The sequence below is a fragment of the Rattus norvegicus genome, chromosome 3 (genome assembly GCF_036323735.1).
Source record: "Rattus norvegicus strain BN/NHsdMcwi chromosome 3, GRCr8, whole genome shotgun sequence".
NCBI classification, from domain to species: Eukaryota; Metazoa; Chordata; class Mammalia; order Rodentia; family Muridae; genus Rattus; species Rattus norvegicus.
The window spans coordinates 116745336-116768978 of NC_086021.1; positions in this window are offsets into that span (position 1 = coordinate 116745336).

The window sequence follows — 23643 nt, forward strand, 5'->3', positions numbered from 1 at the left end:
GCACCCATGCTTACCAATACTCACACAGTGCTGGGTTATAAAAGGCCTTATTACCATATTGCCTAAGTTCAGCTATAACAAAAAAAAGGCCAAAAAGCTTTAGAATGCATGTTTATTTTCTCTCATTTAAAAGAATTTCCAGTAAAATTTGTATGGTAGCTTTAGCTTTCAAGAGAGAACCAGGCTCTGTTCTGTTAATGACTTCCCTTTTCAAGATTACCACATGATATCAGGCAGCTTTTGGAACATCAGCCATTACAACCATATTCCAAGATGCAAACATGAGAAGGGAGCCCCCGCCAAACACTTATACTTTATATATTACTAAGCATAGTTTAGTTGCATAACCATAACCAGCTACAAAGAGAGCTAGGAATTTTAGGTTCTCCTTTATATGATGACAGTGAATAGAGTTAGTTTCTGTTTATGGAAGAGAGAAATGGATGCTGGAGAATGTAACTAGTAATCTCTCTGCCACAGCCGGGAACCAGAAAGTTTCTCCATCTCAGGAGCACAGTCTTGCTCTGTATCCTAAAGACGGTTAATCAAAAAGAATTCATCTCAAGATAAGCAGTGGTAAAGAGGACCTCGCACATAAACTGCATAAAATGATTACAAGAAAATAGGGGAGATACCAGCAAATATACAAAACAAACGCTCATCCAGCCAGGTGAAATCGTGACCAAACCTATGGCCATATAATCCATCAATTTAATTAAACTCTTATATTTTAAAAAATATTTTTATTGAATTAAAATAAAATCATATCATCTCCCCCATACCAACCTCCTGACCCAAATTCACATCCTCCTCTTCTTTAACCACTGTTGTGACAAATGAAAAGGCTGATAAAACTTTAATAATCTCAATGCAGAGAAGACCATATGGTATACAGAAAATAGAGCTAATATTTGAGCAGAAAAGTCAACATGTAGCCCCTCCAGTATCAAACTTGACATCCTCCTGCTTCAGCATTTTTCTTAGGTTATAACGTTTACTTCTCCACCCTCATTTGTCTTCTTATTCAGTTTGTATCTTGATCAAAGCCCCACTTCCTCTCCTCCAAGTCCCACCCTCACATATGCCTTCCCCATCCTCCTGCCCCTTCTCTGAGAAGAGAAGGTCCTGCCTCCTTGTGTACCACCCCTCCCACCATTGGACATCAAATTGCAGCAAGATGAGATGCATTCTCTCCCACTAAGGACAGACAAGGCATCTCAGCTAGGCGAAATATAAACAAAGGCAGAAAACAGAGTCACATGAAGACCATGCTGCACATTTAGTACATATGTGTAGGGGCTTGGGTCCACCCCATGTATGCTCTTTGGCTGGTGGTTCAGTCTCTGTGAGCCCCCATGGGCCTAGCTTAGTTGGCTCTGTAGATTTTATGGTGTCCTTGACCCCTCAAGCTTCTCCAATCCTTCCTCCTACTCTTCCACAAGAACCCCAGAGCTCCACCTAATGTTTGGCAGTGGGTGTCTGCCTCTGTTTCCATCAGCTGTTGAGTGAAGTCTCTTGGGAAACTGTTATACTAGGCTCCTGTCTGCAAGCATAGCAGAGAATTATTAATAGTATCGGGGGTTGACTCTTTCTCATGGGATGGGTCTCAAATTGGGCAACCTTTGTTAGCTATACCCTCAGCCTCTGCTTGCTACATCTTTATCCCTGCACATCTAATAAAGGGGACAAGTTTTGGGTTGGAGAAGGCTTATTCATAATAGCTAGAAATTGGAAAAAAACTAGATGTTCCTTGACGGAAGGATGGATAAAGAAAATGTGGTACGTTTACGCAATGGAATACTATTCAGCTATTAAAAACAAAGACATCCTGCAATTTCCAGGCAGATAGATAGAACTAGAAAATAGCATTCTGAGTTAGGTAACCCAGACCCAGAAAGACATGCATGGTATGTACTAACTTAAAGTGGATTTTAAGCATAAAGTACAGGGTAGTTACGCTACACAGACCCAAAGCATAAAGTACAGCATAGCCATGCTACAGTCCTCAGACCCAAAGAAGCTAAAAAGGAAAACCTGGGGGAGGATGATTGAATCTCACTCAGAAGCGTAAATAAAATGCACACGGAAGTGATAGGGGAAGGGAACTGGGCGGGAAAGGGGATAGGGAGGGGAGAGGGAGTGTGGATGATGTGGGGGGAAGCAGGACGGTGGTTGAGAGAACTGGAAGAGAAAAGGGAAATCTGTAAGGGAGCATCTCTGGGAAGAGTCAGAGACCTGGGATGGGGGAGGCTCCTGGGAGTCTTTGGGGGTGACCTTAGCTGAGACTCCTAGCAGAGGGGTATATAGAGGCTGATGTAGCCACCTCATGTAGTCAGGTGGAAGCTCCAGTAGAGGGATGGTGACACCAACCTGCCCATAATACCTACTTCAGCTTTTAAGTCCTGGGGTTGAAAGCTTTTGCCACCACAATGAGAAGTTTGTGAAAGCATGAATGTTGCCTTCCTCAGATTGCAGGTGCCCCATTCTGCAGGTAATTAAGATCGATTTAAACATTAACACTAACAGCAGAAATCAAATATGTAGTCTGTCAAGGGATATTGAAATAAGACAATTGTGACCAAGATAATAGCTAACAATTGCTTGATTTCAGGGCCAAAGAGAAAATCTTTTAGACACTAGAGCAAAATTATCAAGTCTTTAAGGTGCACAATAGAAATGGAGATAAGAATCTCACTGACCTTTGGAATTTACACAGCATCATTTTACATCAAAAGACAGAGGAGGCAGGACTACAAGCAATATCTTCTGGGAAGAAGATTTTAGCATCCATAAACTAGACGTCTTTGTTTTGCTTTCAGTAAAGACCAGATGGTGAATAGTTTTGACTTTGTAGGTCACACTATCTCTGTTAAAAACTACTCAATTTCACATTTTACCTGAAGGCAGCCATAATTATTATGTAAATGGATAGGCACAGTTAAATTCTAACAACCTTTTTTACATAAGTGGCATGCTGAATTTGGACTCTGGTCCATCATTTGCTGACCCCAGAGTTAAACACTACTCTGGTATAAAGAAGAGAAAAATGTTTTAGGCACTGTGTGTTATTGGGGAATTCAATCCAAACTTTAGAAGACAAACTTTAGTGGACAAAGATAAATGAACAAACTGACAAAAAAAAATACTGGCAAGAAATAAAAAGCTGAAATATGCTGGATACCTGGGAACAGAAAAAGACACCTTCCAGCTTTTTTGGCAGTGATTGCCTTGAAGGGCCAGTGACGTGAAAAGATAATTCAAGAAATCGAGACATCTGTTGGGAGTCGTGAAAATTATGATCAATTCTAAATAAAGACACTGATGTCACTTTCACAGAACCCTTTCAAAAACATCTAGCGATTCACAGGGATATTTGGATTGTTAGCCCACAGTGACAGCTTAAGCAAGAACCTCTCAGATGTGAAATGAGGGGCTTGGACCTCAGTTTAGATTCCTCGACCCTGCCTGCCCATCAGAAGCACAGCCACTTTTGAAAAAGCCTCTGCATAAGTTTATGAAAACCCTTGAATTTCTGGAGAAAGAGAAACCATGTATATTTCAAAGTTCTCCAAATATTCAGGTATGCAATCACAGCAGAGAAGAGCACTGGCTTAGATTTATTTTTGGAGGAGGGAGGAGGGCTCACCCATTCAGATGATACACTTAAAAATTACTTATGATTTTAAAATGTGATACATTAAGAAGAATAAACTACTAAGCCAATTCTACAACAGAACATTGTTGTGCACCCTGTCCCTAGCCACCTGAGTTAAAAAAAAAACAAACCATGAAACCAGAGTGTTACCCTAATGTAGAGGAACTGGTAATTGCGCATGAATAAGGACAAAACTAGACTTAGCCTTTGACAATGTAATTAATTCCTTGCTTCAGAAAGAAATGTCCCTGGCAAACAAGTTATAAAATATCAAAATGTTTTCAATGTCTAAGGTTCTTGTGATAATGTTTCTTTCTTTGTTTGTTTGCTTTTAAAGAGAATCCCAATCCACCCAATGTGTGATCTATTTTTCAAGTGGCTTGTTTACAGCAATTACCAAAGGCATATTTCAAAGCATGAAGAAAAAATTAATCTTAATAGAAAAACGAATCATTTCTTTTCTAAATCCCCAAATCACAGCTGATTAAGTGGCAACCGTTTGGTTCACTCTGGCCAATCCTAGCTTGCACCTGTAACTCCAGAATGAACAGAATTAGTTCGCTGTTTCGCCACAGAATAGTTTTCTAATGGAAGCCAGAAACCTCATACTAACTGCACTCTGGATGCTGAAGACAGCAATTGTGTGACATCTCTTTGGAACAGACCCATGCTTGCAGGTACATTGATAGTGTATGAACCTTCGCAATAGAAAAAACAATGTACGAAAAAGTGTGCAAAGTGGAACTAAAGCACACATCACAGCTAAAAGTATTTTAGCAAGGGGATATGAAGGCATAATAAGGAGTAATACTAGGAAAGCAAAGTGGAGTTCTTGGTAAAGAAATATGAGTTTGAGTGGGGATCAGAAAGGCTAACCTAAGATGATGGCAGAAAAGCTAATTTAGCGCCAAGAGTCTGAAAGAACAAATTGGGTCAGGATGAATAGGGGATGAGAAGTTCTAACAGCAGTCAGGGCCTGCTTGCTGTGGAATAGTTTTACAATAGGAACTTCTGTTTCCCCCAACATGGTCTTACATCAAGCCACTTTAAACAATATATTTCTGACATCTGAGTAGAACTGTAATTTGTATAAAAAATGTTTAAGTGAGTTCTACTCTTTCGAAGATTATCCTAATTCATGTTTTCAGTTAATTCAAACTGTTCAATTATGCTTTTAAAATAACTTTCCAAGTCAGAAGTCCTTGTTTTCAAAAAAGACTTATGAAAGGTCTAGTTGTGGGGCGGATGGGGACAAAAAAAAAAAAAGGCCTGGTTGCGTTGCGTTGGACTAGTGTTAGTTGATTTTAGAAGACATGGATGTATGAAATGCAAAATTTCACTTTATAGTCAAATAATCACATCATGCTCAATGTCAATATGAACAACCAACACTCTAAAATAAGGTGCATATTTACCCATTCAATAATTTAAACAATGTATTTATTACTTATTTACTTTACATCCCGCTTACTGCCCCTCCCAGTTACCTCCTCCACAAATCTTCTTCCCTCCCCCTCTGCCCTGTGTCCTCCCCCTTCTCCTCTGAGCAGTTGGGGGCCCCCTGGGTATCTCCTCACCTTGGTACATCAAGTCTGCAAAACTAGGCTCATCCTCTCCCACTGAGGCCAGACAAGGCAGCCCAGCTAGAAGAGCATATCCCACAAACAGACAACAGCTTTTGGGAAGCCCACACTTCAGTTGTTTAAAAATCATGTATCTATATAAACATCAGCTACATATGTGTGGGAGGCCTAGGTTTTTTTGGTTGGTGGTTCAGTCTCTGAGAGTCCCAAGGGTCCAGGTTAGTATACTCTATTTGGTCTTCCCATGGAACTCTTATCCCCTTAGGGACCTACAACCCTTTCCCCTAGTCTTCCATAAGAGTCCCCAACCTTCCTCCACTGTTTGGCTGTGGGTGTCTACATCTGTGTGAATCAGCTGCTGTGTGGAGCCTCTCAGAGAACAGCCATGCTAGAGTCCTATCTGTAAGCATAACAGAGTATCATTAATAGGGGGAGTAACTGGAACTTGCCCATGGGATGGGTCTCAAGTTGGATTGATTATTTCTTGGTCATTCCCTCAATCTCTGGTCCATCCCCTGTCCCTTCATTTCTTGTAGACAGGATACATTTTGGCTAGAAAGTTTTGTGGGTAGATTAGTGTTCCTATGTTCCACTGGGGTTCCTGCCTGGCTATAGGAGGTATCCTTTCCATGTTCCAAAGTCCCAATGCTGTTAGTCGCAGCTAAGATTGCCCCCATTGATTCTTCAGTGCCCCCCATTCTAGGTCTCTATCTCATTCTAAAGATGGTCCCCACCTCCATATCCCCATCAGTTGTGGATTTCCATTCATTCCCAAGACCATCTGGCTATCTCTTCTATCCCTCCCTGCACCTGATCTTGAACCCCCTTTCCCCTCCACATCTCCTCTCCCACCAGCTATATTTCTCCATCTGCCTCTTATGACTATTTTATTCTCCTTTCTAAGTAAGATTCAAGCATCCTTGCTTGGGCCTTCCATCTTGTTTAGTTTCTTTGGGTCTGTACAGTATAGCATGGGTACTCTGTATTTTATAGCTAATATCCACTTATAAGTGAGTCCATGCCACACATGTCCTTTGGAGAGTAAGTTACCTCACTCAGGATGATAAACCAAGTTCCATCCATTTGCCTGCAGAATCATGATATCTTTATTTTTAATAGCTGGATAGTATTTCATCGTGTAGCTATACCACATTTTCTTTATCCATGCTTCAGTTGAGGGACAATTTATGGCTATCATAAGTAAATCTGCTATGAATATAGTCAAGCAAGTGTCTTTGTGGGATGGTGGAGCATCTTTTGGATACATGCCCAGGAGTGGTATAGCAGGGTCTTGAGGTAGAACTATCCCAAATTTTCTGAGAAAGGGTCAAATTGATTTCAAAAGTAGTTCTACAAGTTTGCACTCCCACCAGCAATGGAGGAGTGTTCCCCTTGCTCCACATCCTCAACTGCATGTGATATCTTTTGGAATCTTGATCTTAGCCATTCTAATGTGAGTAAGGAATTTTTACAGAGTTGTTCTAATTTGCATTTCCCTGATGACTAAAGACTTTGAACATTTCTTTAAGTGTTTCTCAGCTATTTGTGCTTAAACAGAAACAGGGATTCTCTGATTGGCTCTGAACCCCATTTTTTATTGGGTTACTTGGGTTTTTAGTGTTTAACTTCTTGAGTTCTTTATAAGTTTTAGATATTAGCCCTATGTCAGATGTAGCATTGGTGACGATCCTTTCTCAATCTGTAGGCTGCTGATTCATCCTATTGACAGTGCCCTTTGCCTTACAGAAGGTTTGCAGTTTCATGAGGTCATATTTATCAAGTCATGATCTTAATGCCTAACCCACTGGTGTTCTGTTCAGGAAATTGTCTTCTGTAGCAATGTGTTCAAGGCTATTTCCCACTTTCCCTCCTGTGAGATATAGTGTATCTGGTTTTATGTTGAGGTCCTTGATCCACTTGGACTTAAGTATTATGCAAGGTGATAAATATAGATCTAATTTCATTCTTCTACATGTAAACATTCAGTTAGACGAGCATTATTTGTTGAAGATGTTTATTTTTTCCATTGTATGGTTTTCATTGTATGACAACCAAACGTTATCAAAAAATATGGGGAAGAACACTACATACTCATCAAAGAAAAAATCCACCAAGATGAACTCTCAATTCTGAACATCTATGCTCTAAATACAAGGGTACCCACACTCACAAAAGAAACATTGTAGAAACTCAAAGCACACATTGAAACTCACAGAATAATAGGAGATTTCAACACCCCACTCTCACTAGTGGACAGATCATGGAAACAGAAACTAAATAGAGACACAGTGAAACTAACAGAAGTTATGAGCCAAATGGATTTAACAGATATCTACAGAACATTTCAAGCTAATACAAAAGAATACATCTTTTTCTCAGCACCTCATGGTACCTCTCAAAAATCAACCATACACTCAGACACAAAACAAACCTTAAAAGATAAAAGAACATTGAATTAATGCCATGTATTCTATTGGTCCACCAAGGACTAATACTGGTCCTCAATAAGAACAAAATCAACAGAAAGCCCACATGAAAGCTGGACAATGCTCTACTCAATGATAACTTGGTCAGAAAAGAAATAAAGAAAGAAATTAAAGATTTTAAAATTCAATGGAAATAAAAGCACAACATATCCAAACTTATGGGACACAATGAAAGCAGTGCTAAGAGGAAAATTTATAGCACGAAGTGCCTCCATAAAGAAATTGGAGAGATCATATGCCTGCAGCTTAATATCTCCTTTGAAAGCTCTAGAACCAAAAAAAGGCAAATACACCCAAGAGGAGTAGACAGCGGCAAATAATTGAACTCAGGGCCGAAATCAACCAAGGAGAAATAAAGAGAACTATACAAAGAATCAACAAACTAGGAGTTAGTTCTTTGAGAAAATCAACAAGATAGATAAATCCTTAGCCAGACTAGCAAGAGGGTACAGAGACAGTATGCAAAGAAACAAAGTCAGGAAGGAAAAGGGAGACATAGCAATAGAAACTTAGAAAATTCAAAAAATCATCAGATCCTACTAAAAAAAATATACTCAACAAAACTGGAAGATCTAGATGAAACTGACAATTTTCTAGACAGATACCAAGTACCGAAGTTAAACTAGGATCAGATAAACCATCTAAACAGTCCTATAAGTCCTAAAGAAATAGAAGCAGTGATTAAAAGTCCCCCAACCAAAAAAAGTCCAGGACCAGATAGGTTTAGCTCAGAATTCTATCATGTCTTCAAAGAAAACCTAATTCCAATATTTCTCAAACTATTCCATAAAATAGAAACAGAAGGAACATTACTCAGTTCTTTCTATGAAGCCACAGTTACACTGACACCTAAACCACAAAAAGAACCAAGAAAGAGAACTACAGACCAATTTCTTATATGAATATTGATGCAAAAATACTCAATAAAATACTGGCAAACCAAATCCAAGAAGACATCAAAACAATAATTCACTATGATCAAGTAGGCTTCATTCCAGGAATTCAGGGATGGTTCAATGTTCAGAAATCCATCAATGTAATCCAGTATATAAATAAAATAGAAAACTCATATGATCATCTCACTATATACTGGAAAAGCCTTGACAAAATTCAACACCCATTCATGCTAAAAGTATTGGAGAGATCAGCAATTCAAGTTTACACCTAAATATAATAAAAGCAATCTACAGCAAACCAATAGCCAAAATCAAACTAAATGGAGAGAAACTCAAAGCAACACCATTAAAATCAGAGGCAAGACAAGCTGTCCACTATTTCCCTATTATTTAATTATCTATTTAATATATTGCCAGAACAATTAGACAACAAAAAGAGATCAAAGAGATACAAATTGGGAGGAAGTCAAGATATCACTATTTGCAAATGATATGATGGTATAAATTAGGGACCCCAAAAATTCTACCAGAGAACTCCTAAACCTGATAAACCTTTATCAATGTGGCTGGATATAAAATTAGCTCAAACACATCAATAGCCTTCCTCTACTCAAAGGACAAACACACTGAGAAAGAAGTTAGAGAAAAGACACCCTTCACAATAGTCACAAATAATATAAGATAGCTTAATGTGACTCTAACCAAACACATAAAGGATCTGTATGACAAGAACTTCAAATTCCTGAAGAAAGAAATCAAAGAAGATTTCAGAAGATGGAAAGATCTCCATGCTCATGGATTGCTAGGATTAATATAGTAAAAATGGCCATCTTACTGAAAGCAATCTAAAAATTCAATGCAATCTCCATCAAAATTCCAACTCAGTTCTTCATAGAGTTAGAAACAGCAATTCTCAAATTCTTTTGGAATAACAAAAGACCCAGGATAGTGAAAACAAAGGACTTTGACAAAGGAGCTAAAATCACCCAGTGGAAAAAAAGACAGCATTTTCAACAAATGGTGTTGGTTTAACTGGAGGTCTACATGTACAAGAATGCAAATTTATCCATTCTTATCTCCTTGCACAAAACTCAAGTCCAACTGGATCAAGGACCTTCACATAAAGCAAGATTCACTGAATCTAATAGAAAAAAGTGTGGGTGAGTCTCAAATACTTGGACACAGGGGGAAACTTCCTGAACAGAACACCAATGACTTATGCTTTAAGATCAAAAATCAACACATGGAACCTCATAAAATTGAAAAGCTTCTGTAAGACAAAGAACACTGCCAATAGGACAAAACATCAACCCACAGATTGAGAAAAGATCTTTACTAATCCTATATCCAATAGAGAGGGCTAATATCCAAAATATACAAAGAACTCAAGAAATTAAACTCCAAGGAATCAAATGACTATTAAAAAATGGAGTTCAAGTGGAAGGGGAAGCCCTTGGTCCTGCCAAGACTGAACCTTCAGTGAACATGATTGTTGAGGGAAGGATGGGGAGGGGAACACCCATAGAGAAGGGTGGGAGGGGTTAGGGGGATGTTGGCCCAGAAACCGGGAAAGGAGATAACGATTGAAACGTAAATAAGAAATACCCAAGTTAAGATGAAAAAAATTGAGTTCAGAGCTAAACAACGAATTCTCAACTGCAGATTATCAAATATCTGAGAAGCGACTAAAGAAATGTTCAACATCCTTAGTCATCAGAGAAATGCAAATCAAAATGACCTGGATATTCTACTATACACCAGTCAGAATGGCTAAGATTAAAAACTCAAGTGACCGAAGATGCTGGCAAGGATATGGAGAGGAACACTCCTCAGTTGCTGGTGGGATTGCAATCTGGTACAACCACTTTGAAAATCATTTTGGTGATTCCTCAGAAAATTTGACTTAGTACTACCTGAGGACTCAGCTATACCACTCCTGGGAAGTCAAGAAGGATGACCAAAATGCGAATGCTTCACTCCTTCTTTAAAGGGGGAACAAGAATACCCTTGGGAGGGGATAGGGAGGCAAAATTTAGAACAGAGGCAGAAGGAACACCTATTCAGAACCTGCCCCACATGTGGCCCATAAATATACAGCCACCAAACTAGATAAGATGGATGAAGCAAAGAAGTGCAGGCCGACAGGAACCGGATGTAGATCTGTCCTGAGAGACACAGCCAGAATACAGCAAATACAGAGGCGAATGCCAGCAGCAATCCACTGAACTGAGAACGGGACCCTCATTGAAGGAATCTTAGAAAGGACTGAAAGAGCTTGAAGGGTCTTGAGACCCCATATGAACAACAATGCCAACCAACCAGAGCTTCCAGGGACTGAGCCACTACCCAAAGACTATACATGGATTGACCCTGGGCTCCAACCTCATAGGTAGCAATGAATAGCCTAGTAAGAGCACCAGTGGAAGGGGAAGCCCTTGGTCCTGCCAAGACTGAACCCCCAGTGAACGGGATTGTTGTGGGAAGGGTGGTAATGGGGGGAGGATGGGGTGAGGAACACCCATAGAGAAGGGGAGGGGGAAGGGTTAGGGGGATGTTGGCCCAGAAACCGGGAAGGGGAGTAACAATTTAAATGTAAATAAGAAATACTCAAGTTAATAAAGATTTTTAAAAAAGGAAAAAAATAAAAAAGAATACACATGGAGGGACCCATGACTCAACTGCATATATAGCAGAGGATGGATGGCCTTGTCTGTCATTAATGGCTGGGGAAGCCCTTGGTCCTGTGAAGGTTTGATGCCCCATAGTAGGCTAGGGCAATGTGGCAGGAGTGGGTGTGTGGATGGAGGGTCACCTTCCTGGAGGAATAGGTAGGTGTGGTGGAATGGGATGGGAGGTGTTGAAGGGGAAGCTGGGAAGGGGAATAACATTTGAAATGTAAATAAAAAAATAAGCATTAAAAATTAAGAAAAAAACGAATGTAATAATGATTTTTTCTATCATTTGATAAAATTCTTATAAAGAATATAATAGACAAAGGAGGGTTTTTTTTTTTCTGCAAAGATGTGTGTCATAGTTTGAATATGCTTGGCCCAGGGAGTGGCACTATTTGGAGGTGTAGCCTTGTTGGAGTAAGTGTGTCACTATAGGTTACACCTAGCAGCCTTCAGATCAAAATGTAGAACTCTCAGCTCCTCCTGCACCATGCCTGCCTGGATATTGCCATATTCCTGCCTTGATGATAATGGACCGGGCCTCTGAAACTGTAAGCCAGCCCCAATGAAATGTTGTCCTTATCAGGATTGCCTTGATGCCAAGGCAATGAGTTGGCAGTGGGTGGGTGGGAAGGGGAGCACCCTCACAGAAGCAGGGGAAGGGGTATGGCAGGTGGGGGGAACCAGGAAAGGGGATAACATTTGAAATGTAAACACATAAACTATCCAATAAAAAATTGTTTTAAAAAAGGTGTTGCCTTGGTCATGGTATCTGTTGACAGCAGTAAAATCCTAACTAAGACAACATGAATTACTAAAATAGAGTTGTGGGGAGGCATATAGCAATTGGCAAGTTAGAGGAGAATAATGAAGACAATTTGATTGAGGATAAAATAAAGGAGAGAAAAATCCCATAGTTATCGAGGTATATTTAGTATTATTTAACCAAAATTAATTTACTTTTAGCTGATACCTTCCAAAAATATATAGGCAGCCTTAATATTTATTTATAGTATATTCATAATTGCATATCGATAGCCCTAAACTTGCTTTCATGGGTTTGGATATCACAAACTTTTAAATAAACATTTCAATCTGGCATTGGGTGACATAGACTGTTGCTTGACCCAAATTCTTTAGTTTCAGCAAAGTAGCCAGTTTTGTCCTTAATACGGTGTTTATGCATTAAATCACTTTGTACTTATTTTCTAAAAATACAATTAGAGAATGAAATGGTAAGCATATCAGTGCTACTAAGAGAAATATATTTCTCCTAAGCTTATTAAAATTAAAATCAGAACCGGGCCTCACCCCACCCCTGTAGGCAGTCAATGTGGCAGAAGGGCCAGCTGGGCTTTGCACACTGACCACTGACGGCCGTATTGACGTCTGTGACACATGTTCCCACCAAGGGTCATGCAGATGGCTGTGGTCTGTGCTGAAGCCACATCAATGTACGTATCAAGCTTCCAGTTGGAACCATATTCCAGTGGCTTATGCTGCCTTCTGAGGCCATGTTCATGTATGGGTCCTTGCTGGTACCAAGGGCCACATCTGTGTCTGTTGTCATATGACAGCCAGTGCTGTGTTGCTGTCCCTGGCCCTGTCACCACTGAAGATCATGCAAATGTCCATGGCCTATGCTGCTACTTGAAGCCATAGTGATTTTTAGGTCCCTGCTGCACCCGAGAGCCATGTCTGGGTTCAAAACCCTACTGCACTTGAGGTCTGTGTTGAGGCCCAAGTTACCACCAAAGGTCATGCAGATGTCCATCCGTGGTCTTTGATGACTCCTGAAGCCATGTTGATATCCATGGATGAGCTGCCACAAGGAGCCATACTGATCTGAGTGGCCTACTCTGTCACCTACAGCCATATTGATTTTTATGATCCAAGCAGTCTCTAAGGTCCTAGTCTGGTATTACAGTCGCAAGGGGCCATGTTCATGGTCTGTGCTATCACCAGAAACCATGTAGAGCTCCATGGTGTGTGCTCCTGCTGACTTTGAAGAGCAAGGAAACCACTTGGGAATGATTTCAATGATTACAGATACACAGTTTTGAGAGGAAGGGACAGGAAGGCTTCTGTGAAAAACCTTACCCCAATCCCCAAAAAAGTAACAGCCTAGACAGGAAGTCTCCACCCTTTCTTTAAAAGTGGGATGGGGAGGCTAAGCATGGCTAGCTCTCTATGATTGATGGCTTCTGGGGGAGGTATGAGAGGAAAGAACTCAGTTCTGTTTAAGGGACAGGCTACTGAGAGCTTGACCATGCTCCAGTGAGTACATAAATGACACAAATTGGACTGTTTTTACTTATTTTTATTTTTACCTTTTTTTGGGGGAAGCAGGAGGTCACAAGGGGGACAGATATGGAAGGAGTTGGGAGCAAATGTGATTGTCGTGCATGATGTGAACTCCCAGAGAATCAATAAAAATGTTATGTTGAGAAAAAATCAAAATCAAAAGTCATTAGCTGTATTAGAAGTAGATTTGGAGCTGTGTCTTAGTGGACAGAAAGTCACTGGTTTGTGGGAGTTCTGGGTCAATCCATAAAGAATAATTATTTAATTAACTAGTTAATTAATTTATCAATTAATGTGGCAGGTCCTTACCTATCAATAAGTTCCTTGGAATTAACCAGCCAAATTAATGATTGTAAATGATGTTAGAAATAAAAATCAACTTTTTTCCCTGCAAAAGTTATGATAGTTTTTCTAGTGTTAAAAATCCTTATTGTTCTGTAAACACTGCCCTCCATTATAATACCTGTCCATTACCCAGTGTCTGTGTATCCAGTACCCTACACACACTGAGGGAACTATTTAAATAGTGGACTGCCTCTTTGACAATATAGATACAAGTATAAGATATACATTCCCATGAAACTGCAACTTGACATCTACTAGAAGTCCTTGGCAACTCACCATAACATAAAGATGTTTTCCTTATTACAATGTTATTTCTTATATAATAGATGAGACAATAAAGATGATGCTATTTTGAATCACCTCTGACCAACAAAGAAGAATTGAATGTTTACTATGTTATCCAGAAATGTGTAATAAGGAAAGGAAATATATGACTAGAAATGACATGTGTTGAATATTTTTAAGAAATCAGGTACCAAAAGCTTTAAATAAAAAGAGGGTCCTATAACAGAAAAGAAAATTTAAGAAAGACAGGTCTGAAGTTTTAGTGTAGGCCCTAGTAGATGCTGATGCTGAGAAAAATATTTAATGTTCTTAAATCTCAGAGTTCCCAATTAAGTAAGGGCTAAAATGGCACACAAACTGCCTAGGGGGAAATTATTCAACTTCTTTAAGCTTGCATATTTTTAAAAATTGAAAAATTTGGCTAGGGTCATGACTTAAAAGTAGAGCATTTCACCAACATTCAATGCCCAATGCCACAAAATGGGGGAAGTGTCAGAATAAATCACATCCCCTTCTTGGGAGACATAAGAATGGAAAATACTTGTGCCTTTAGAAATGAAAATATTTAGCATGGAAAGTACTTAGCACTGGCTTAGCAAATTGTAAGCATTTTCAGCACATACACCATTGTATGTCATTTCTTGGGCCTCAACAGTCAAGGGAAGAAAAGCAGAGGACTTGTGCTGGATGCTAGTCCCTGATTTAACATGAATAGATGATAAGAGAAGTGGCTGAGTGAATAGCAAAGGCAATCACCATGTCTAAGAACAGAGTTTTGAAGGCTAGTGATCAGAAAGAAATGAAGGCATTCTTTTCCTTCTTTTCAAGGGTGTGATGTGATGTGATGTGAGTATGTGCTTGCATGTCTGTAGGCATACATGTATGAAGGTCAGGGGTTGATGGTGACAATCTTCTACACTCACTCACCCACCATTTGCTTTGACTGAGGGTCTCTCAATCAAATACAGAGAGCATCAATACAGCTAGTCTTCTTTTTTTTTAATAGTTTTTTCCTCCATCTTTTTTTTTCTTATTAACTTGAGTATTTCTTATATACATTTCGAGTGTTATTCCCTTTCCCGGTATCCGGGCAAACATCCACCTCCCCCCTCCCCTTCCTTATGGGTGTTCCCCTCCCAACCCTCCCCCCATTGCCGCCCTCCCCCCACCAGTCTAGTTCACTGGGGGTTCAGTCTTAGCAGGACCCAGGGCTTCCCCTTCCACTGGTGCTCTTACTAGGATATTCATTGCTACCTATGAGGTCAGAGTCCAGGGTCAGTCCATGTATAGTCTTTAGGTAGTGGCTTAGTCCCTGGAAGCTCTGGTTGCTTGGCATTGTTGTTCATATGGGGTCTTGAGCCCCTTCAAGCTCTTCCAGTTTTTTCTCTGATTTTCTGAGGAACCACCAGAATGATTTCCAGAGTGGTTGTACCAGTCTGCAATCCCACCAACAATGGAGAAGTGTTCCTCTTTCTCCACATCCTCGCCAGCATCTGCTTTCACTTGAGTTTTTTATCTTAGCCATCCTCACTCCTGTGAGGTGAAATCTCAGGGTTGTTGTGATTTGCATTTCCCTGATGACTAAGGATGTTGAACATTTCTTTAGGTGCTTCTCAGCCATTCAATATTCCTCAGTTGAGAATTCTTTGTTTAGCTCTGTACCCCATTTTAATAGGATTATTTGGTTCTCTGGGGTCTAACTTACTGATTTCTTTGTATATGTTGGATATAAGCCCTCTATGGGATGTAGGATTGGTAAAGATCTTTTCCCAATCTGTGGGTTGCTGTTTTGCCCTAATGACAGTGTTCTTTGCCTTATAGAAGCTTTTCAATTTTATGAGGTCCCATTTATCGATTCTTGATCTTAGAGCATAAGCCATTGGTGTTCTGTTCAGGAAATTTTCCCCTGTACCCATGTGTTCAAGGTTCTTCCCCACTCTAATAGTTTGAGTGTATCTGGTTTGATATGAAGGTCCTTGATCCACTTGGACTTAAGCTTTGTACAGGGTGATAAGAATGGATCAATGTGCATTCTTTTACATGCTGACCTCCAGTAGAACCAGTACCAATTGTTGAAAATACTATCTTTTTTCCACTGGATGGTTTTAGCACCTTTGTCAAAGATAAAGTGACCATAGGTGTGTGGGTTCATTTGTGGGTCTTTAATTCTATCTCATTGATCTATGTGCCTGACTCTGTACCAATACCATGGAGTTTTTTTCACTATTGCTTTGTTATACAGCTTGAGTCAGGGATGGTGATTCCCCCAGAAGTTCTTTTATTGTTAAGGATAGTTTTCACTATCCTGGGCTTTTGTTGTTGTTGTTGTTGTTGTTGTTGTTGTTGTTGTTGTTATCTCAAATGAATTTGAGAATTATTCTTCCTAAAGAAAGTATTGAGTGAGAATTTTGATGGAGATTTTATTGAGTCTGTAAATTGCTTTCGGCAAGATGGCCATTTTCACTATATTAATCCTTCCAATCCATGAGCATGGGAGATTTTTTCCATCTTCTGAGACCTTCTTAGATTTCTTTCTTCAGGGACTTGAAGTTCTTGTCATACATCTCTATCACTTGCTTGCTTAAAGTCTCACAAGGTATTTTAAATTATTTCTGACTATTGTGAACGATGTCCTTTCCCTAATTTCTTTCTCAGCTTGTTTATCCTTTAAGTAGAGGAAGGCTACTGATTTGTTTGAGTTAATTTTATACCCAGTCATTTTGCTAAAGTTGTTTATCAGGTTTAGAAGTTCTCTGGTGTAATTTAGGGGGTCACTTAAGTATCCTATCACATTATCTGCAAATAGTGATATTTTGACTTCTTCCTTTTTAATTTGTATCCATTTGACCTCCTTTTGTTGTCTAATTGTTCTGCCTGGGACTTCAAGTACTGTAGTAAATAGGGAGAGAAACAGTGGGCAGCCTTGTCTAATCCCTGATTTAGTGGGATTGCTTCAAGTTTCTCTCCATTTAGTTTGGTTTGCTGTATATTGCTTTTACTATGTTTATATATGGGCCTTGAATTCCTGATCTTTCTGAGACTTTTACCATGAAGGGTGTCAAATGCTTTCTTAGTATATAATGAGATGATCATGTGGGTTTTTTTTCCTTTAAGTCTGCTTATATAGTGGATTACATTGATGGACTTCTGCATATTAATCATTCCTGCATACCTGGGATAAAGCCTAGTTGATAATGGTGAAAGATCATTTTGATGTGTTCTTGGATTTGGTTTTTGAGAGTTTTAGTGAGAATTTTTGCATCAATATTCACAAGGGAAATTAATCTGTATTCTCTTTCTTTATAGGGTCTTTGTGTGGTTTAGGTATAAACATAATTGTGGCTTCATAGAACGAATTGAGTAGTGTTTCTACTGTTTCTATTTTGTGGAATAGGTTGAAGAATATTGGTATTAGGTCTGATAGAATTCTGAACCAAATTTGTAGAAAGATATTGTGTAGATTTGGTTTTGTCATGGACTATCTTGGTTTCTCTATCTATGTGAATTGAGAGTTTTGCTGGATACAGTATCCTGGGCTGGCATTTGTGTTCACTTAGGATCTGCATGACATCTGCCCAGGATCTTCTAACTTCCCTAGTCTCTGTTGAGAGCTCTGGTGTAATTCTGATAGGTCTGCCTTTATATGTTACTTGACCTATTTTCCTTTCCGCTTTAATATTCTTTCTGTTTTGTGCTTTTGGTGTTTTGACTATTATGTGACAGGAGCAATTTCTTTTCTGGTCCAATCTATTTGGAGTTCTGTTGGTTTCCTGTATGTTTATGGACATCTCTTTCTTTAGGGAAGTTTTCTTCTATAATTTTTTTGAATACATTTACTGGTCCTTTAAGTTGGAAATCTTCACTCTCTTCTATATCTATTATCCTTAGGTTTGATCTTCTCATTGTGTTCTGGGTTTCCTGGATGTTTTGGGTTAGGAGTTTTTTGCATTTTACATTTTCTTTGATCACTGCATCAGTGTTTTCTATGGTATCTTCTGCACCTGAGGGTCACTCTTCTATTTCTTGTATCCTGTTAGTGATGGTTCTGTCTATGACTCCTGATCTTTTTCCTAGGTTTTCTATCTCCAAGGTTGTCTACCTTTGTGATTTCTTTATTGTTTCTATTTCTATTTTTAGATGTTGGATGATTTTGTTCAATTCCTTCACCTGTTTGGTTGTGTTTTCCTGTCATTTTCTTAAGGGATTGTTGTGTTTGCTCTTTAAGGGCTTCTACCTGTTTACCTGTGTTATCCTGTATTTCTTTAAGGAAATTATTTGTATCTTTCTTAAAGTCCTCTATTATCATCATGAGATGTGATTTTAAATCAAAATCTTGCTTTTCTGGTGTGTTAGGGGTATCCAGGACTTTCTGTGGTGGGAGTACTGGGTTCTCATGATGCTTTCTGTTGCTTAGGTTCTTGCATTTGCCTTTTGCCATCTGGTTATCTCTGGTGTTAGTTTGACTTCTTATCTTTGACAGGAGCTTGTCACTCCTGTGGGAGGGTGAGCCTGTGATCTTCCGTGTGTCAGCAGACCTTAGAGACCAGATTTCGCTGGGCAGGATTTGGGTATGGAAGCCTGTGGGACAGCCTTAGCTCTGGGGCGCAGGTGGAGACCAGAAGGATCTTGTCCCCTGTGTGCTCCTGGCAGGTTCCCCTTTAGACAGTTATCAGGGCAAAAGTGGTGGTCTCCCCCATGGACTTAGGAGTGCAAGCATTGGAGTGAGAGCATTCCTTGGAGGCCAGCGCTCTTTGGGAGGGATTTGGGTACGGAGGATTGTGCAACATCCTTAGTTCCTGGATGCAGATGGAGACCAAAAGCTAAAGTTACATTTCTAAAGACACAGGATTTTAGCTATATTTTAAGTTCACATAGTCTTTAAAAATTGTTATGCAAAATTATCAGACAAAAAGGAGATGGCAAGCTGAGACTATTAGTGGATACCTATAATCTAAGACTTTAGGAGCAGTAAGATTTCAAAGTCAACCTGTGAATTTGAGCCGCCATTCTTTTTTTTTATTTATCCAATTGATAATATATAATTGCCCACCTACATAACATACAGTTTGCTCATCTAGACACACAAAATCCTGTACACATTCATTCGTTAAGAATATTCGTAACAACCTGTAAATGTGCAGAGAGGAATCTTAACATCTGCCTCCATGTTCTCTCAGCTGCCTCCCCTTCTCCAGTCTCCTCCTCCTCTCTAAAACTTTTCGCCTGCCCATCCTTCCTTCTCGTCCAATGACAGGCCTCGTTCTATCTTGTACATGCTTTTACCTTCATAATGACATCATCCTATATTTCACCCTTTCTGTCTAATTAAAAAAACTTTTCTCTCAAATACAAGCTGAGCACAACTATTATCATTTTAAAATTACAAGCATAAAATATACCTAACACCCAGTCCAACATTTTACCAGTTAAACAGAACATTTAGTTATCCGTTCCAGCTTAAGAAAGGCTTAAAATCTGCTATCTCAGCTAGTCTGTATACTATCTGATAACTATCTAATTAAATATGTATTTTCAAAGTTAAACAGCCTGACAGGCTATGAGACTAGAATCAGTCTTCAACCTCGTCAGAAACCTGAGAATGACCAAATATCTATACACATAGGAAGCCTAACATGGCTTCCAGAACTGAGAGGTTGTAGAAACAAATCTCCACCAGCGCAGTCCTCTGCTAGCAACATGTGAGCACAAGTCTTCAGCCTTCTGGCCTAGAATCAACTGACAGACTCTTGAAATGCAGAAACCTCGAAGGGCTGATAATTCTAGTTTGGCATATATGTCAGTCAACTATTCTGCATAAAGTATCCCTTTTTGAACAGTATTAGTCTGTAGATGAAATGGGCAGTTCCTGCCTGGTGGCTGCCTAGCCACAAGGTATTGCCTCACCTGGAGGTATTGATGCTCAATTTCTTTGTTAAATCCACCAAAGGGGAACTGTTAGGAGCAGATATGTCTCAACAAAAGATAAATAACTTTAAATCTCATATTTTGTGGATATCTGACATTTTTTTTGAAAATGTAATCTGAACTGTTGTCCTTTAACTATCTTAATATATTATCTTGAAAGCACTCTAACAAACTCAGAGCCATGAATTTGCTATTTGGCCCTTAACTCACATGTATAATCAACTCAGAAGTTTGTAATTGCATCAATAGAAGGACTGGCTCTAAACCTTGTACTTTTAAAATTTTTTAACAATTAAATTCTGTACCAAAGTAAAGATTTTAGCTTAGTTACCAAATAAGAGTATGACTATACAACTCGATCTAGATAATTCATTCCTGTTAAATTACGACCATTTCTAAATTCCTCATGAAAAACAGTCTTAGAATAATCACATTCAGCCCCCCAAAAGTCCAGGGAATTGGGGCGACAACTCTTCCATAACTTCTTCAAGCTGTGTGTGGGTGTTGAGATATCCTTGGTGGGGAAAAAAGGGGGAGGAAAAATGAAGCAATGTTGTAGCCTGATATGCCTGTCCTGACTGGACCCAGCTCAAAGTCCTTGAGATCAGGAATCCAAACAAATACATTCTATAAAATTCTCAAGACAAACGTTTAGAATCGAGATATCTTTTTGTTTGATTCTCTTGAATTTAATTCTTCAAGCAGTCTCCCTCTATCAAATATAATCCATATGACTCTGGAAAGTGTCCAGAGCCTCATCACCCCTTTTAAAAACACAAAGACAAAAACCTTTCTCCAAAAATACCATGTTCCTTAGTCTGTAAGCAGAAAAGTTTGTATCTTTCACTCTCTCCCAGAGGAATAATATAAACATAAAACTCAACGTCACACCCATTATGAAGATTAAACAATTTTTAAAAAGGAAGTAATCTAAACAATAGTGTATGAGCCTGTTAGGACTTTCTTATCTGTCATATCAGGAAATTAACCCAAAATTCCTGTGGAGCTCATGTTAAGAGAACCTGAACTTCCTGTTGTGGTAAATATCAAAAATAACCACAAACCCTTGCCAGCTGGCATCATGGAGCCATTTGGCCTTTAGCGGATAATTTATAAGACAAATTAAACACCTTTTATCAATTCTAATACCAAAAAGTAAGCAACTTAACAAACCAGGACTTTAGTCCAAAATATATCAATCTGTCAAGCTCACTTCCCAGAACCTTAGATTTTTATTTATTAATAACTTCTATAATATATGTCTATATTCACTCTGCCTGGTGTTACAAACTTCTATCACAGCTCTCTACTTGGAGTCAGTGATTAATTTTCCCTAAATTCTGAACCATCGGTGAAAATCCTCACGTGATTCATATAATCTCTGTGCTCTTTTCTAAACAAACTTAATCACCTTCTAATAATATCTGTCATTAAGAAGCAACTTGTCTACCTAGGATATTAACCCAAAATTCTCGTGGAGCCCACATTAGAAGGAATATGAGTATCCTGAAAGACTTTATAAACAACTTTCTAAAAGAGCAGTTTTTAATCTCTAACTCTCTGAGCTGCCACTGCTTATCACAGCAGGGGACCTACAGCCTGCAAGCCTGTTTGTGCTTCTTTGTTTAAAGTTCCCTTGCTCGGACCATCATGTGATTCAACATGGCACTGGCCCCTTCTTACTTAGAAAATAAAACTTTCTCTCAACGCTTAAGCTTACTAGTGGATTCTTGCCCACCTCCTTGGTTCACCACCTGTTGCTGTAAAATTAAAAAAAAAAAAGTGCTGTCTTTTATCCAGCACTAGATGCCGCACCATAGTGCCCCAAGGTATCAGTTAGATATCTTTATTTCAGTCAGCGAAGCATCTCACCTACTTAGCTCCATCCCATGCCACACTGCTAATGGCTATTCTCTGAGCCTGGCTATAATCTCTCTACCCGTCTAGTTCCCAAGGCAGGTTGCCACCATACCAGACCTACACATCCCAATTCCATGGTGGCCCAATGTCTCCAGTCACCACACACTCTTTTTTTTTTTTTTTTTAATTAACTTGAGTATTTCTTATATACATTTCGAGTGTTATTCCCTTTCCCGGTATCCGGGCAAACATCCCCCTCCCACCTCCCCTTCCTTATGGGTGTTCCCCTCCCAACCCTCCCCCCATTGCCGCCCTCCCCCCCCCCCACAGTCTAGTTCACTGGGGGTTCAGTCTTAGCAGGACCCAGGGCTTCCCCTTCCACTGGTGCTCTTACTAGGATATTCATTGCTACCTATTAGGTCAGAGTCCAGGGTCAGTCCATGTATAGTCTTTAGGTAGTGGCTTAGTCCCTGGAAGCTCTGGTTGCTTGGCATTGTTGTACATATGGGGTCTCGAGCCCCTTCAAGCTCTTCCAGTTCTTTCTCTGATTCCTTCAACGGGGGTCCTATTCTCAGTTCAGTGGTTTCCTGCTGGCATTCGCCTCTGTATTTGCTGTATTCTGGCTGTGTCTCTCAGGAGCGATCTACATCCAGCTCCTGTCAGTGTGCACTTCTTTGCTTCATCCATCTTGTCTAATTGGGTGGCTGTATATGTATGGGCCACATGTGGGGCAGGCTCTGAATGGGTGTTCCTTCAGTCTCTGTTTTAATCTTTGCCTCTCTCTTCCCTGCCAAGGGTATTCTTGTTCCCCTTTTAAAGAAAGAGTGAAGCATTCACATTTTGATCATCCGTCTTGAGTTTCATTTGTTATAGGCATCTAGGGTAATTCAAGCATTTAGGCTAATAGCCACTTATCAATGAGTGCATACCATGTATGTCTTTCTGTGATTGGGTTAGCTCACTCAGGATGATGTTTTCCAGTTCCAACCATTTGCCTACGAATTTCATAAAGTCGTTGTTTTTGATAGCTGAGTAATATTCCATTGTGTAGATGTACCACATTTTCTGTATCCATTCCTCTGTTGAAGGGCATCTGGGTTCTTTCCAGCTTCTGGCTATTATAAATAAGGCTGCAATGAACATAGTGGAGCACGTGTCTTTTTTATATGTTGGGGCATCTTTTGGGTATATGCCCAAGAGAGGTATAGCTGGATCCTCAGGCAGTTCAATGTCCAATTTTCTGAGGATCCTCCAGACTGATTTCCAGAATGGTTGTACCAGTTTTCAATCCCACCAACAATGGAGGAGTGTTCCTCTTTCTCCACATCCTCGCCAGCATCTGTTGTCCCCTGAATTTTTGATCTTAGCCATTCTCACTGGTGTGAGGTGAAATCTCAGGGTTGTTTTGATTTGCATTTCCCTTATGACTAAAGATGTTGAACATTTCTTTAGGTGTTTCTCAGCTATTCGGCATTCTGCAGCTGTGAATTCTTTGTTTAGCTCTGAACCCCATTTTTTAATAGGGTTATTTGTTTCCCTGCGGTCTAACTTCTTGAGTTCTTTGTATATTTTGGATATAAGGCCTCTATCTGTTGTAGGATTGGTAAAGATCTTTTCCCAATCTGTTGGTTG